Source organism: Microtus pennsylvanicus, unplaced genomic scaffold, assembly GCF_037038515.1.
Source record: "Microtus pennsylvanicus isolate mMicPen1 unplaced genomic scaffold, mMicPen1.hap1 Scaffold_281, whole genome shotgun sequence".
Lineage (NCBI taxonomy): Eukaryota > Metazoa > Chordata > Mammalia > Rodentia > Cricetidae > Microtus > Microtus pennsylvanicus.
In genome coordinates, this window is record NW_027460921.1 from 26,887 (window position 1) to 41,997 (window position 15,111).

Here is a 15,111-nt window from a genome sequence, read left to right on the forward strand (position 1 = left end):
TTCCAGCAGGACGTTCGTTCTCTGTCAATAGAACGTTCACACCCCTAAGGCATCGCATGTGCACACATTACACACTTAGTTACTGGCGGCTAGCAACTCTCTGCGAGGTCGAGGCCAGCCTGGTCTACAAACCAAGTTCCATAAGAGCCAGAGTCACACTGAGAGGATCCCTGTCTGGAAAAATGAAGAGAAGATGAGATGAAAGAGTTTCCCTCTAGCCCAGGCTTGTGATAATCAGATAAAGACAGTCCTTGTCAACAAAATGCCTCCGTTTTTCCAAAAGGAGGGTATTTGGGGTGGGTCTCTGGAGTGCTGGGCAGAACATCCCAGCACTAGGTAGTTTTGTTCCAGAACATGTTCCTTGAGGTCTTTGGCCAGCAGAACTGATCCTTTGCTTCCAAATGATTATTGCCCCCACCCCCGTGCCTGATAACACACGAGCTTTAGTACTGCAATCGCCCTGCCCCCTGATAGAAAATGAAAACGTCCCGCGTAAGGCCACTTTGAGGCACACAGAAGGACAGAAGATGGTGGAGGGACCTGGTGTGCTATGTCCCACCAAGGGAAGTTCCTCTCTTCCTCAAAGAACAGGTTCTTTTAGACTTTCACTTTTTCTGTTCTTGAATCCCCTGTTCCATCATTAGCCTCACAAATGGGATCTAACTCTTACCTCTGGCCCTCTCCAGCCCTGACTTTGAACTGCCAGGAAGATCCTAAGATAACCAATTTGGAGGAGGCTTTCTGCTAGAGCACAGGCAGACATCCATCTGTGCCCTTCCTTAGGACACCATCCAGTGTGCCTGTCAGTCCTCTGGACAGGAGTCCACGTGACTTGGCCTGGACTCAAAAAGTAACTGGCTGAGTGAAAAAGTTAGAACACCAAGGGACTTGGAAGAAGTGGGCAGCAGGCGGTGAGATCGGGGGAATGTGGTCAATGCTTTCCATGTGCGTGTAGGTCAATGTCACTGTGAGAATACTCATGTTGTAGAGTCAATGTAAACAAATGTTTTAAAATGGTGAACGAAGGAATGAACCCAGAGAAAATATTAAAACTAAAGATTAAAATAGAGTAAACATCTAATTGATGCAGATAATAAAAGTTGCCCCAAATTATACCGCAGACTGAGGAAGAGAAAAAGGAAGAAAGGGTTCTGTTCAATCCTAGAAACCCAAACCTCTAAACCCCAAATCTGTGACCTTAGAAGGATACTCACTGTGTTCAGATTCAACAGCTCATATACAAACACCACGTACAACTAGTCACTTCTATCTAAATCACTACTGTTTCAACTGAAGATCAGCCTCTGCACTGTAAGGAGAGGAGGCAGCCTCAGCCAGAGCAGTTAGGCAACAGGGTTCTGTCATTGTGAGGTCAGAGCAAGAAATGGACCAATGATGGCTTGGCTTAGATCACTGGTTTTCTTCACATTCTGTCCCTAAGTACAGGAAGGCTGCCCTGGTCAGTAGGCAGGTAGAGGCCTGGGGAGGCTGGTTACACCCAGTTAGAATTCACGATATCTCCCCTTTTTGTTGATCGTGTCTGTTCTTTTCATTCTTTTCTTCTTTTGTGGACCTGACACCCAGCTTCCAATTAAATTATACACAGTAGCTTCTTCTTACTTACAATGCCTAGCCTTAGCTTGGCTTGTTCCTTTCCAGCTTTTCTTATCTCTTATCATTATCCTATCCTCCTTTTCCTCTGGCTCTGGGCTTTTTCCTTTTTTCCCCTCTGTTTAACTTACTTTGATTATTACTCAGTGGCTGGGTAACTGGATAGCTTCCCCTAGCATCCCCCTCTCCTTGTTCTCTTGCTCTTTCTCTGTTCCTTCCTCTACGATTTCTCCTTCCATTTATACTCTCTGTGTGACTGACCAACCTATCCTTTCTCCTGCCTTACGTTTGGGCATTAAAATCTTCATTAGCCCACCAGGTGTTTTAGACAGGCAAAGCATCACAGCTTCACAGAGTTCAACAAGTGCAACCTAAACAGAAGTCACACACCTTAAAATAATATTCTAGGCGGGCAGTGGTGGCTCATGCCTTTGATCCCAGCACTCGGGAGGCAGAGGCAGGTAGATCTCTGTTAGTTCAAGGCCAGCCTGGTCTTCAAGAGCTAGTTCCAGGACAGGAACCAAAAGCTACAGAGAAACCCTGTCTTGAAATTCCAAAATAATAATAATAATAATAATAGTATTCTATAACACCCCATAACCTACCTTTTTCTTCAGGGCTTATTTATCAGGTTTCCACAACTTTGAAATATGGCCACATGCTAGGGGTCAGTACCGAAACACAGGATCCAAACACATCCAAACCCTAATAGAAACCCTGTCCACTTTAATAATCACAGTAGGTGGAATCATGTGAATTATAACAGGCTCTGGATGATGTCCTTCACCGGGTATGGACACTGTATACTTGCTTTCTCTTTCTGTGAAGAAACATCATGACCTAAAACAACTGGAGGAAGGAAGGTTTACTTCCCTTTCACTTTCCTATCAGAAGCTACCATGAGTGGAAGTCAGGGCCGGAAGTCAAGACCAGAACCTCGAGGCAGGAACCAAAGAGGGTACCATGGAGTAAAGCCACTTACTGACTTGCTCTCCTTGACTCTCTAAGCCAGCTTATTTTATATATACAGTCATGACCTCCAGCCCAGGGACATCAGTCACTAATTGAAGTTCCCCATAGACTTACCTATTAGATATTTAAGTTCCTTCTTCCTCAGATTACTCCAGCGTGTGTCAAGTTGACAAAATCCAACTGGCACACACTGACACCCATCTATTAGTGGATGGGGAGCATGGTCCACTTCTCACAGACCCTAACATACTGTCATGACTTTTGGCTCATGGAACCCATCACATCCATCCTCAAAGCAATCAATTCCTTTTGTAGTAGACTCAGATTGATCAGAGTAACATGGTAGCCTCTGACTGACTCTGGGATGCTGTGGCAATGCTTTGTTTCCCAGGACACTCCAGGGCAAGTGACTAACTTCTACGGGGCTGAGAAGAATAGACTTTATCACATTTTCTCCATAAGCTCCTCATCCAATTTCCTACCAGACAGAAAACTAGGACCCCAGCAGGCAGTGTGTTGATATGTTCAAAGTGATCAGAGGAAAAAAAATCCATCAGTGGTCCTCGAATCCGCATCCCTGAAGGAGGAGGCACATGTGGTTTCTTTAATGAAACCTGATCTTCTGGGCCAAAATTATAGGGAAAGTAGAGGGGGAAATCCTCCCAAAATAAACCAAATAACCACCAAAATAGTTGAGAATGCAAATGAAAAATTTAGAGCAGACCTAGGAGCTAGGGCAACTCCCAAGTAGCTTGTCTGAGTGTTTTTAGACTCCTTTAGCTCTCATGGCCCCTTTGACGATTTTAGTTCTGTTTTGTGTCTCTGTCTATGTGGATTCTAAACCCTGGAACAGTTAGTGTTGTTCTAATTCCAGGCCTTTAAGATCTCATGCCTCAGAAATACCATTCATTGCCACCTGCATTGAGCCTTCTGCTACTGCTAAGGCTCTCGTTGTCACCGTCTGACCTCCAGTCCCTCACAGCCACACCCCCACCTTCTCCAAATATCTCCACTGCCTGTTTGTCCTGCAGTCGAACCCAAGACCAAACCACAAGATCAGCTATCCACTCCCAGCTCTACTTTTTTCAATCATTTATTGTTTTTAGTGAGATATAATTTTCTCCCCTCCCCTCCCATCATCCCCCTCCCCTCTACCCTCTCCTATGACCCCCATGCTCACAGTTTACTCAGGAGTTGTCTTTTCCTACTTGCCATGTCCATTAGATCCCTGTGTGTCACTCTTAGGGTCCTCTTTGTTGTCCAGGTTCTCTGGTTTGTGAATGATTGGCTGGATTTTCTTTGCTTTATGTCCACTCATGAGGGAGTGCTTATGATATTTGTCTTTCTGGGTCTGGGTTACCTCCTTCAATATGATGCTTTTTACATCCATCCATTTGCCTGCAAATTTCAAGATGTCATTATTTTTTTCTGCTGTGTAGTACTCCATTGTGTAAATGCACCACATTTTCCTTATCCATTCATCAGTCAAGGGGCATTTAGGTTGTTTCCAGGTTCTGACTATGACAAACAATACTGTTATGAACATAGTTGAGCACATGCCCTTGTGGTATGATTGATCATCCTTTGGAGATATATATATATCCAAAAGTGGTATTGCTGGGTCTTGAGGAAGGTTGTTTCCTAATTTTTGGAAAAATCACCATACTGATGCTCAAAGTGGCTGTATCAGCTTTCATTCCTACCAGCAATGCAGGAGTGTACCATTTACCCCACCATATATCCTCTCCAGAATATGCTGTCATTGGTGTTTTGATCTTGGCCATTCTGACAGGTGTAAGATATTAGCTCAGAGTTATTTTCATTTGCATTTCTCGGAAGGCTAAGGATGGTGAGCATTTCCTTAAGTGTCTTGCAGCCATTTTAGATTCATCTGTTGAGATTTCTCTGTTTAGGTCTGCATCACATTTTTTACTGGAATATTTGTTCCTTTGATGACCAATTTCTTGAGTTCTCTGTATATTTTGGAAACAGCACTCTGTCTGATGTGGGGGGGGGGGTTGGTGAAGATCGTTCCCAAATCTGTAGCTTGCCATTTTGTCTTGTTGACCATGCATGTTCTCTGCTTTACAGAAGCTTCTCAGTTTCAGGAGGTCCCGTTTATTAACTGTTGCTCTCGATGTTTGTGCTACTGAGGTTCTATTTAGGAAGTGGTCTCATGTGTCAATCTGTTCAAGTGTATTTCCCACTTTCTCTTCCATGAGGTTCAGTGTGGTTGGTGTCATGTTGAGATCTTTGATCCTTTTGTATTTGAGCTTTGTGCATGGCAATAGATATGGATCTATTTTCATTCCTCGACATATTGATATTCAGTTATGCCAGCACCACTTGTTGAATTTGCTTTCTTTTTTCCATTTTATATTTTTACTTCTTTGTCAAAAATCAGGTGTTTGTAGGTGTGTGGATTGATATCCATTCTTTGATTCAGTTCCATTGGTCCTCCTGTGTGTTCTTATGCCAATACCAGGCTGTTTTCAGGATGGTAGCTCTGTAGTAAAGTTTGAGTCAGGGATTGTGAGGCCTTCAGAAGTTCCTTTATTGTACAGGATTCTTTTGGTTATCGTGGACTTTTTGCTTTTCCATATGAGGTTGAGTATTGTTCTTTTGAGGTCTGTGAAGAATTTTGCTGGGATTTTGATAGACATTGCTTTGAATCTGTAGATTGCTTTTGTTAAGATTGCCATTTTTACTACGTTAATTCTGCCTACCCGAGAGCGTGGGACATCTTTCCATCTTCTAGTGTCTTCTTCAAATTCTTTCTTCAAAGATTTAAAGTTCTTGACTCACTAGCCACCGCTCAACCTGGAGACAGCGGCCAAAGGGGAAACTTTGTGGACCGCCTATCGATGAGCACCTGAACAGGAGCTGCTGTCCTTGGATCCGGAAGAGATCGGGAAGCGCCTGGAACTTACTGAGTGCCAGTTCAGTAACCGCCGCCATGATATTGATCCGGGGTCTTCCGGGGGACGTGACCAACCAGGAAGTACGCGATCGCGATCTTCTGAGCGACTACGAACTCAAGGACTTTTGGTGGACAAATTCAAAGGGACAGCTTTCGTGACCCTGCTGAACGGGGAGCAGGGTGAAGCTGCCGTCAAGACCTTCCACCAGAGCTGGCTTCGAGAGCCGGAGCTGTCGGTTCAGCTGCAGCCTACAGATGCTCTGTTGTGTGTGGCCAAGCTGCCGCCCAGCCTGACCCAGGCACAGTGTGAGGAGCTGGTGCGGCCCTTTGGCAGCCTGGAGCGCTGCTTCGTAGTGTACAGCGAGCACACAGGCCACTCTAAGGGCTATGGCTTTGCAGAGTACATGCCGCCGCCCCCCCACACACACTGTATGTGCATCGCACAGATGCTGGGCAGCTGTCCCCTGCCTTGTTGCACTCCCGGTGCCTCTGTGTGGACCACCTGCCACCTGGCTTCAATGATGTGGATGCCCTGCGCCAGGCACTGTCCGCGGTCGATATGCCCACTTTCTGTCAGCTGCCATGTGGCCAGGGTGGGCAGCTGAAGGGCTTTGCAGTACTGGAGTATGAGACAGCAGAGATGGCAGAGGCTGCAGAACAGAGGGCAGGTAGCCTGGCCCTGGGTGGCACTCACCTTCGTGTGTCCTTCTGTGCTCCAGGTCCTCCTGGCCGCAGCATGCTGGCAGCACTCATTGCTGCCCAGGCCACGTCTCTCAATCGAGGCAAGGGACTCCCGCCTGAGCCAAACATTCTGCAGCTGTTGGACAATCTGGGCCCATCTGCCTCCCTCCAGCTGCTGCTCAATCCTCTGCTGCATGAGGTGCTAGTGGCCAGCAGGGCCTTTTGGGTGCGCCCCCTCCATGCTACGGCTCATCGGACCTGCCCTATCCACTGCACTGCTCCTGTTAGCCCTGCACATCCAGAGCCAGAAGAGGCCTGGGATCCTGGGAGACTTCCCTCTGGGTACCCTCCAGACTGGGGCCCAACCTGTCAATTCCCTCCTTTGGGAGCTGTCTGCAGGGGGTGGGGCTGACTCTGGAACTGAAACCCGCTGAGGGAAGCCACAACCCTTACTACCACCACTGCTGGGCCCTTCTGGGGTGACCAGGAGCCCATGAGTCTGTATCCCCCAGCATCCCAGCTCACTCCACCCCCAGCCCCTGTGGGGCTCTGAGGCTCCAGTCTTAGTTAGAGGCCTCCCGAAGGACAGTGTGCCCCTGCCAACGACCCCTGGGATGTCACTGTTGGGGGAGCCCCCAAAGGACTACCGCATCTCCCTGAACCCCTACCTGAATCTACATAGCCTGCTTTCATCCAGCAACCTGGCAGGCAAGGAGACCCGGGGCTGGTGAGCATTGTTTAATTTCCATGTGTTTGTGGGCTTTCTGGAATTAGCATTGTTGTTGAATTCTAATTTTAAGCCATGGAGATCCAATAAGATGCATGGGGTATGTTAAATTTTTTGTATCTGTTGAGGTTTGCTTTGTTACCTAGTATGTGCTCAATTGTTGAGAAGGTTCCATGAGGTGCTGAGAAGAAGGTATTTTCTTTTCTGTTTGGATGGAATGTTCTATAGATGTCTGTTAAGTCCATTTGAGTTATCTGTTAGAGACACTCGCAGCTCTAAATCTGCTCTAGAAGGTGACCTTTGACTCTTGTCAGTGCTTTGACCCTGCTTATCTGTCAGGGGTGACGTGGACAGCCTTCTGGGTTGGATGGCTGGGAACAAGCCTGCTTTGGTCTCAAGGTAGAGTGGCCTCACAGCAAAACCTGCCTTCAGTCAGGACCAGAAGGGGTTAATCTTAACAAGCCTGGCTGGAATCTTCTAGGGTGGTTGCACCACTGTAGAGAATTAGACCCTCAGGAAATACTGGTCTTTATTGTGATAGTCAATGGGAGGCTCCCTCAAGGGACTGAAAAAGATGAGGGATCTAGTCTCATTTTGGGTCTTTCCTAGTTAGGTTTCCACTGCTGTGATAAACGCCATGACTGATACCAACTCGGGGAGACTGGAGTTTGTTTTCTACTACACTTCACCATCCATCAATGAGGAAAGCTGAGGTTCAAACCTAGATGCAGGAATTGAAGCAGAGACCATGGATGAAGGCTGCTTACTGGCTTTGTCTCTCTGCCTTTCTACCTTCCTTTACAACAAAACCACCTGTCCCAGGATCACATTATCCACCATAATGAGACGAGGCTCCGCTGCATGAGTTAACAATTAAGAACACACCCTGTAGTCATGTCTGCAGCCCAATCTGGTGAAGGCAACTCTTTGAGGTTCTGTCTTCCCAGGTGTGTCTACTTAATAACTGAGGCTACTACTGCAAGGTTTTATTCATTTTTGAGAGAAGGTTTCTTGTAGCCCAAACTGGCCTCAAATTCAATATTTAACTGAGGATGACCTTGAACTTCTGATCTTCCTGTCTCTGTCTCTCAAGTGTTGGAGTTACAGGTATGTGCCACCAAGCCAGGCTTAGAAATTTTTATTTATCTTCCCAGATACATATTATTCCATAATGTAGGGGATCCCATGGTGCATTTAACTGTCCCTACTTTAAATTTTTACTTTTATTTACTTATCTATTTATTTTTGCAGTGGTGAGATCATATGTGCAGGACCTTGGAAAGAACTCAAGGATAGGCATGTGCCACCATCCTAGCTTGTGTGTGTGTGTGTGTGTGTGTGTGTGTGTAGGTGTATGTACATGTGTGGTCATGTGTGTGAACATGCACTCAACTAGTGTGTGATGCCTTTACCTCCTTCTCCCTCAATCAATCCTTGATTTTGTTTTTTGTCATTGTTTTGAGACAGGGTCTATCTGTAGTCCTGAAACTCCATATATACACTGGCCTTGAACCCACAGGGATCCTCTTGGTTCTGCCTCCTGAGTGCTGGGATTAAAGGCATGTGCTGCCATATTCAACTAATCCTTGTTGTTTTGTTTTGTGGAGCCAGGATCTTACTATACAGTCCAGGCTGACATAGAACTTGGTATGTAACTCAGGCTGGCTTTGAATTTATAATCCTTCTGTCTGTCTCCCAGCTGGTGAGATTACAGGCATAGGGCATCACACGGGTTCTAGGTCCACTTGTTTGTTACTTACGACCATGTCTCATATAACCCAGGCTAGCCTCCAACTGGGAAATGTTGAGCCAAGGCTGGCCTGAGAGTTCTGATCCTTCTCCTTCAACTTAGAAGAATCAGAAGTACAAGGTCTAAGTAGTGTAAGGATCATGTTTAAGTGCTGGGGTTATAGCTACGTGTCGCCATGCCAAGCTTGGTACTGGTTTCTTTTATTGTCATTTTATTATGTGCTTATTTATTTATGAGTGAATATTCGTGGCATGGAGCATATGTGGAAGCCAGAGGACAACCCAAGGGAGTCTGTTCTCATCCTCCACAATGGACGTCTAGAGACTGAACTCATCAGGCTTGGTAGCAAGCGCCTTCCCCCACTGAGCTCTTCAAAGTTTCTGTATAAAGCCGGATGTGGTAGCACATGGGTGCAATCCTACCACTCAAGAGACAGTGTGCCGCTATCTTGTGTGGGCTAAATTTGGAGCTTTTTTATTTTATTTTATCTATCTACTTATTTATTTTTGCTTTTTCAAGACAGGAATTCTCAGTAGCGATGGAAGCAGTTAGGACTCATTCTGTAGACCAGGCTGGCCTTGAACTCACAAAAATCTGCCTGCCTCCCAAGTCCTGGGGTTTAAGGCTGTGCCACCATTGCCCAGTTATACAGTTCATTTTTAAAACACTTTCTTATTGAGAAGCAACTTCAGACTTTGCAAAGGTTGGAAAGAGGGGCGTGGGAGAAGCCTCGGTCAGTAAAATGCCTGCTGTGTAAGCATGAAGACTGGAGTTCAGATTCCTTCCATCATGTAAAAGCTGGGGACAGTTGGGACAGGGAGATCTCTGAAGCTCCTCCCCAGCAGCCTAGCCAGTCTGTGAGCTCCAGGTTCAGTGAGAGTCCTTGTCTCAAATGTAAGCTGGGGAGAAAAGAGAAAGACACCCCAAAAATTCCCTCACTTTCACACACACATGAACACACACCTACACACAAGCTAGGCTGCTGCCACATGTCTGAACTCAAAATACTGAGGAAATGGACACAAGAAAATCAAGACCAGCCTCATTCCATAGTGAGTTCAAGGCCAGCCTTGACAACATGAAATTCCAAAAAACAAAAGAAAGAAGAAAGAATGAACTGAAAGGCAGAATAGAGAAGCCCTGCATGTACAAAAGTCATTTACATTTCCCTAATTATTTACATTTCTAATCACTTCTTTTATATTCCCTGAAACATTCAAACATACATTATAGACATGGTTCTTCATGACAGGAATATTGTCTGCAGAGCAGTTTATCAGCCCAATGGGCACAAAGGCCGCTCTTACCCTGTAGTTTCTGCTCTGCTGGGGCTCAAACCCAGGGCTGTGGGCTTGCAACACAAGCATTCTGCTGTTGAATTCCACCTCCGGCTTTTGTTTTGAGACGGCTCTTAGGCTGCCATTGAGTTTGTGATCCTCCTGTTTGGGCTCCACAGAGCTGGGGTTATAGGCATTTATACCTGGCTAGTGCTTTCCTGTTGCTCTGAGAGTCCAAGGGATCATCAGGAAAGGCATGAAAAGGTCTTTCTTCCTAGACCTCCTCTCCAAATCACAGAGATCCACCTGCCTCTGCCTCTCAAGTGCTGCGATTAAAGGCATGAGCCACACCCACCTGGCTCTTTCTTTTTTATGTGGAGACAGAAAAATCTCACAAATCCTAGACTTGTTGAGCTTGCTATTTAGCCAAGGATAACGTCCAATAAATCTCCCTCCCTCCACTTCCCAAGTACTAGGACTAGAGCGCACACCATCTCACTTGGCAAAACTCTCTCTCTTTTCTATTTACAGGCGGTAACAGCCAGTTTTATTTTACTTTTTTTTTTTTGGAGACCGAGTCTTACTATGTAGACCTGGCACTCACAGAGAGCTGCCTGCCACTGCCTCCTGAATGCTGGGATTAAAAGGATGCACCCCCATGCCCAGCCCTCCTTTTGGATTTTTTTTGAGACATAATTTTGTAGCTAATGGTGAAAGACCCTCGACAAGGACCTTTTTTCCAGGAGGAGACCTCCCCAACGCCAAGGAACAGGCTGAGACCGCAGGGATGCAAATCGCAAGAGGTTTATTGAGTAGACACAGGTACCTGCGGGTGGCAAGATCTCTCGGAAGACTTGCGCGCCTGCCAACTGGAGGGCGGGCTTTTTATAGGGAAGAGCAAAAAGCAAGTTTACAGAAGCAAAAGCATGGTTATCGGAATGAGGCAGGGGGCATGAATGGTTTCCTCTCTCAGCATGGATGTCTGGCAACAGTCATCCTGTTCCTATCTTATAGATATCCTGTTTTGCAGTCAACCTGCTTTGTTGATGTCCTATCTTATCGATATCCTGCCTTGCAGTCTTCCTATCTCATAGACATTCTGCTCTCTCCAGCACATGGGATGTTCTTATGAGAGCAGGCTGGCTGCTGATCCAGAGAATGTTTTTTAAGCAAACAGGACGTTCCCCCGGGAGCATGCTAGCTGCGGGTTTTGAGGAGGGGGTCTGTAGGGTCTTTCAATGGTGCTTAGAACTAAAGATTACCCTGGGGCCTGTGGATTAGCTCAGTGGGCATGGTAGTTTGAAAGAGAAATGTCTTCTATAAATTCATGAATGTAAGTGCTTGGTCCCCAATTGGTGGTGCAATTTGGGGAGATTCTGGAACTTTTAGCACAGGAGCCTCTTAGGGGAAGTAGGTCACTGTGGGTGGGCTTAGAGAACCTAAAGCCTTGCCCCACTTACAGATGACTCTCCCTCTCTGCTTCCTGTGTGTGATAGAGATGTGACTTCTCAGCTTCCAGCTCTGTCACCATACCTTTCCTAGCATGATAGACAAGTAGCCCAAGTAAACTTTTCCTTAAGTTGCTTGTGGTCATCATACTTTACCACACCAACAGCAAAGAGATCAGTATTGACTCGGGACCCCAAGACCAAGTTCTTAGCACAAAGGAGATTTGCCCCAGAGGAACAGAGGGCAGGGAATAAGAGACAAAGATGGGAGATGGAGAATGGAGGACAAGAGAAAAGAATCAGGGAAGAGGGGTAGGGGTAATTGTCCTGGGGGACAAAGGACTGTCTCTGGATTGAGAGGAGACTGATGTAGCCCACAGGAAGATGGCGGTTTATAAAGGGAAAAGGGGAAACCCCATGTTAGGATGAGGTGTTTAATTTTAATTGGGCATGTAAATTAGATGAGCCAAAGAGGGCTTTTGTTTGTTGGGCTTCACTGCTTTGATAACTGGACCTTGGTTGTCAGCCTCAAGAGGAGGAAGTGGCCAAATAAGGGAATAAACCTTGGGGGCTGGCTTTAGGAATGCTAACAGGTTTTAGCAAGGCAAAGGGAATGCTGGAGAAAGGCAAGGCCTGCCAGAGCCCTGCTAGCCCTGCTTGAGCTGGCCAGAGTCCCTTCAAACAGAAAAGTATCTCATAAATACCGTGGGTAAAGGCACCTGTCACCAAGCCTGACGACCTGAGGTTGGCCACCAGGATCCCACATAGTGTAAGGAGAGAACAGACTCCTAGAAACTGACTTCTACCCATGTGCCATGGCACGTATGTGATAACACACATGCGCACACACTAAAATAATTAAAATGTAAAAACATAAATAAATTGATTCAAAACTAAAGTTTCTTTTGCCTCAGCCTCCTGGGTGGAAGTAGAGGCATTTATCACTGCAGCACTGTGCCTGGGTGCCTTTGATGTTTTTAAACAGCGGTTTATTATTGTGTGTGCAGAAGAGTGTGAGGTGTGTGCACCCATGGTGCACAACTTAAAGGAGTTGTGTGCATTTGGGGATCAAGCTTTGGCCTCCAGGCTTGGAAGCAGCTGCATCTACAGCTGAGTCACTTCTTCAGTCCCGTTTTGATTTTTAAACTTTTTTCTTGCTACATTTGTTTGGTGTATGTGTGTGTATGCAAGTCACAAGTCTGGAGGGAGAGGGCAATTTGTAGGTATCAGTTCTCTGTTTCCATTGTGTGAATTCTGGAGACAGATGTCAGGCAGTCACACTTAACATCGGGCACCTTGACTATCAGGAGCCATTTCAGGCTTCCCCTTTCTCATATCTCACATGGGCCTTGAAGTAAAAATCTTGAGACAAGAAAACTTAAAGTTAGCCAAAACATTACGTGCTGACCGTGCTGACCGTGGAGACTCAAGCTCTGGAAAGCACCACAGAGCATCTTCAAGGCTTGCTGCTTATCACTAACAGCAGGTGTTCTAGCCACTGACCTTGCAACTGCCCTGCTTAGCTTTCAAACTGCCCCACCTAGGTGCCTAGCTACCGAGCCCCTCCTTCCCTTTCCCCCTTCCCCCTTCCTCATTTCCCCCTGCCCCGAGCTTCTCACTGAGGAGTATATAAGACATAAAACTTGCTTCAATAAACGGGATGCCTTGACAAGGAATACTGCTTGGCGTCCGTTTCTCTCCCCCCCCCCATGTCTTTCAGATAGTGCCTCTTCAAGACCCTGGAGTAACTTAGGACCTGCTGGGCGGGTCACTTGACCCCCCCAAAACATAAATGTAAAAGCATTTATATAAATTGGGGCTGGAGAGGTGGCTCAGAGGATAAGAACACTGACTGCTCTTCCAGAGGTCCTGAGTTCGATTCCCAGCAACCACATGGTGGCTCACAGCCATCTGTAATGAGATCTAGTGTTTTCTACTGGCCTATAGGATATATGTAGGCAGAATACTGTATACATAATAAATAAATAAATAAATATTTTAAAAAATTGTATAAATTAATTAAAGTAAAAAACAGGCCCAATTTTATGTTTGATTGACACATAATAATTACACATATTTATGGGGCATATTTGGTGCTTTTTTATGAGTATAAACTGTGTGGCGATTTAATTAATTAGCATATCCATTAAATATTCATTTGGAATAAGACCATTCAAAATCTTGTAACCATTTTGAAATATATACATATTCATATATATATATATATTAAGATTTACTTATTATGTATACAACATTCTGCCTACATGTATGCCTGCAGGCCCGAAGAGGGTGACAGATCTCATTACAGATGGTTGAGAGCCACCATATGGTTGCTGGGAATTGAACTCAGGACCTCTGGAAGAGCAGCCAGTGCTCTTATCCTCTGAGCCATCTCTCCAGCAGCCCCCCCCCTTTTTTTTTTAAATGAGGTCTCACTTCGTAGCTCTGGCTGGCCTGAAACCCACAGAGATCTGTCTGTTTATTCTTCCAGAGTGCTGATGTTCAGGGTGTACTACACATGGCCTAACATATTCCATGCTTTATGGTGCTGGAGAGGTGGTTCAGCACTTAAGAGTACTTGTTGCTTTTGTGGGAGGACCCAGCAGTCATGATGACTCACAACCACCTGTAAGTCAGGTTCCAGGGGCTCTGATGTCCTCTGCTCACCTCCCAGGCACCCGGCATGTGTATAAGTATGCATGCAAATAAAAAATAAAGAAGTCATTAAAAGTTTCTAAAGAGTGCTTAGCGGGGCACACCTTGAGCCCTACCAGCACTGTGGAGGCACCAGCAGATCTCTGTGCGTTCCAGGCCAGCCAGATCTACATAGCAGACTTTGTCTCAAGAACAGCAAAAAGAAATATTTTGTTAACTATACTCACTAAAATGTGTTCTTCTTCTCTGACAGTAACATTGCCACCAATATTTTTACTTGATTTTGTTGGGTTTTTTTTCTCATGTTATTATTTTTAGGGGGAGGGTTTCAAGGTTGGGTTTCTCTGTTGTAGCCTTGGCTGTCCTAGAACTCACTCGATAGACCAGGCTGGCCTGGATCTCAGAGATCTATCTGCCTGTCTCTGCCTTCCAAGTGCTGGGATTAAAGGCTTGTGCCACCACCACCCGGATTTTTTCTTATATTGTTATGTAGAATTGCTGATTTTATTAGCATTAAAAACAAACACCAAGGCTGGGATCTTGGGAGCTCAGTCCATAAAGTGCTTCCCTTACAAACACAGGGATCTGGGGCTGGAGAGATGGCTCAGAGGTTAAGAGCACGGGCTACTCTTCCAGAGGTCCTGAGTTCAACTCCCAGCAACTATATGGTGGCTCACAACATCTGTAATTCAATCAGGATCCCTCTTCTAGCATGCAGACCGAATACTGTATACATAATAAATAAACAAATAAATAAATATTTTTAAAAAAAGAGAGAGCAATCATTAAAAAAAAACAAAAACAAAAAACCCCCACAGGGATCTGAGTTCAATTCAGGGAACCCGGTGTTCAGAAAGCCGGTCATGGTGGCACGTTTATAATCCCATGCTGGAGAAGTGGAGATAACAGACCTCTGGCATTTGGTGGCAACCCACCCCTGGTGACCAGGCCAGTGAGAAGTCCTGTCTCTAAACAAATCATGTCTCATGGTTCCAGAGACAGGACACCTAAGCTGTCTTATGTTTTGTTTTGTTTTGGTTTGGTTTGGTTTGGTTTGGTTTTTCGAGACA

At 45.7% G+C, this 15,111-nt stretch overlaps 1 pseudogene; it reads left to right on the plus strand.

Moving 5' to 3' along the window:
• Positions 1 to 401: 401 nt before the first annotated feature.
• Positions 402 to 6,915, plus strand: LOC142842219 (ribonucleoprotein PTB-binding 1 pseudogene; annotated as a pseudogene).
• Positions 6,916 to 15,111: the final 8,196 nt, after the last annotated feature.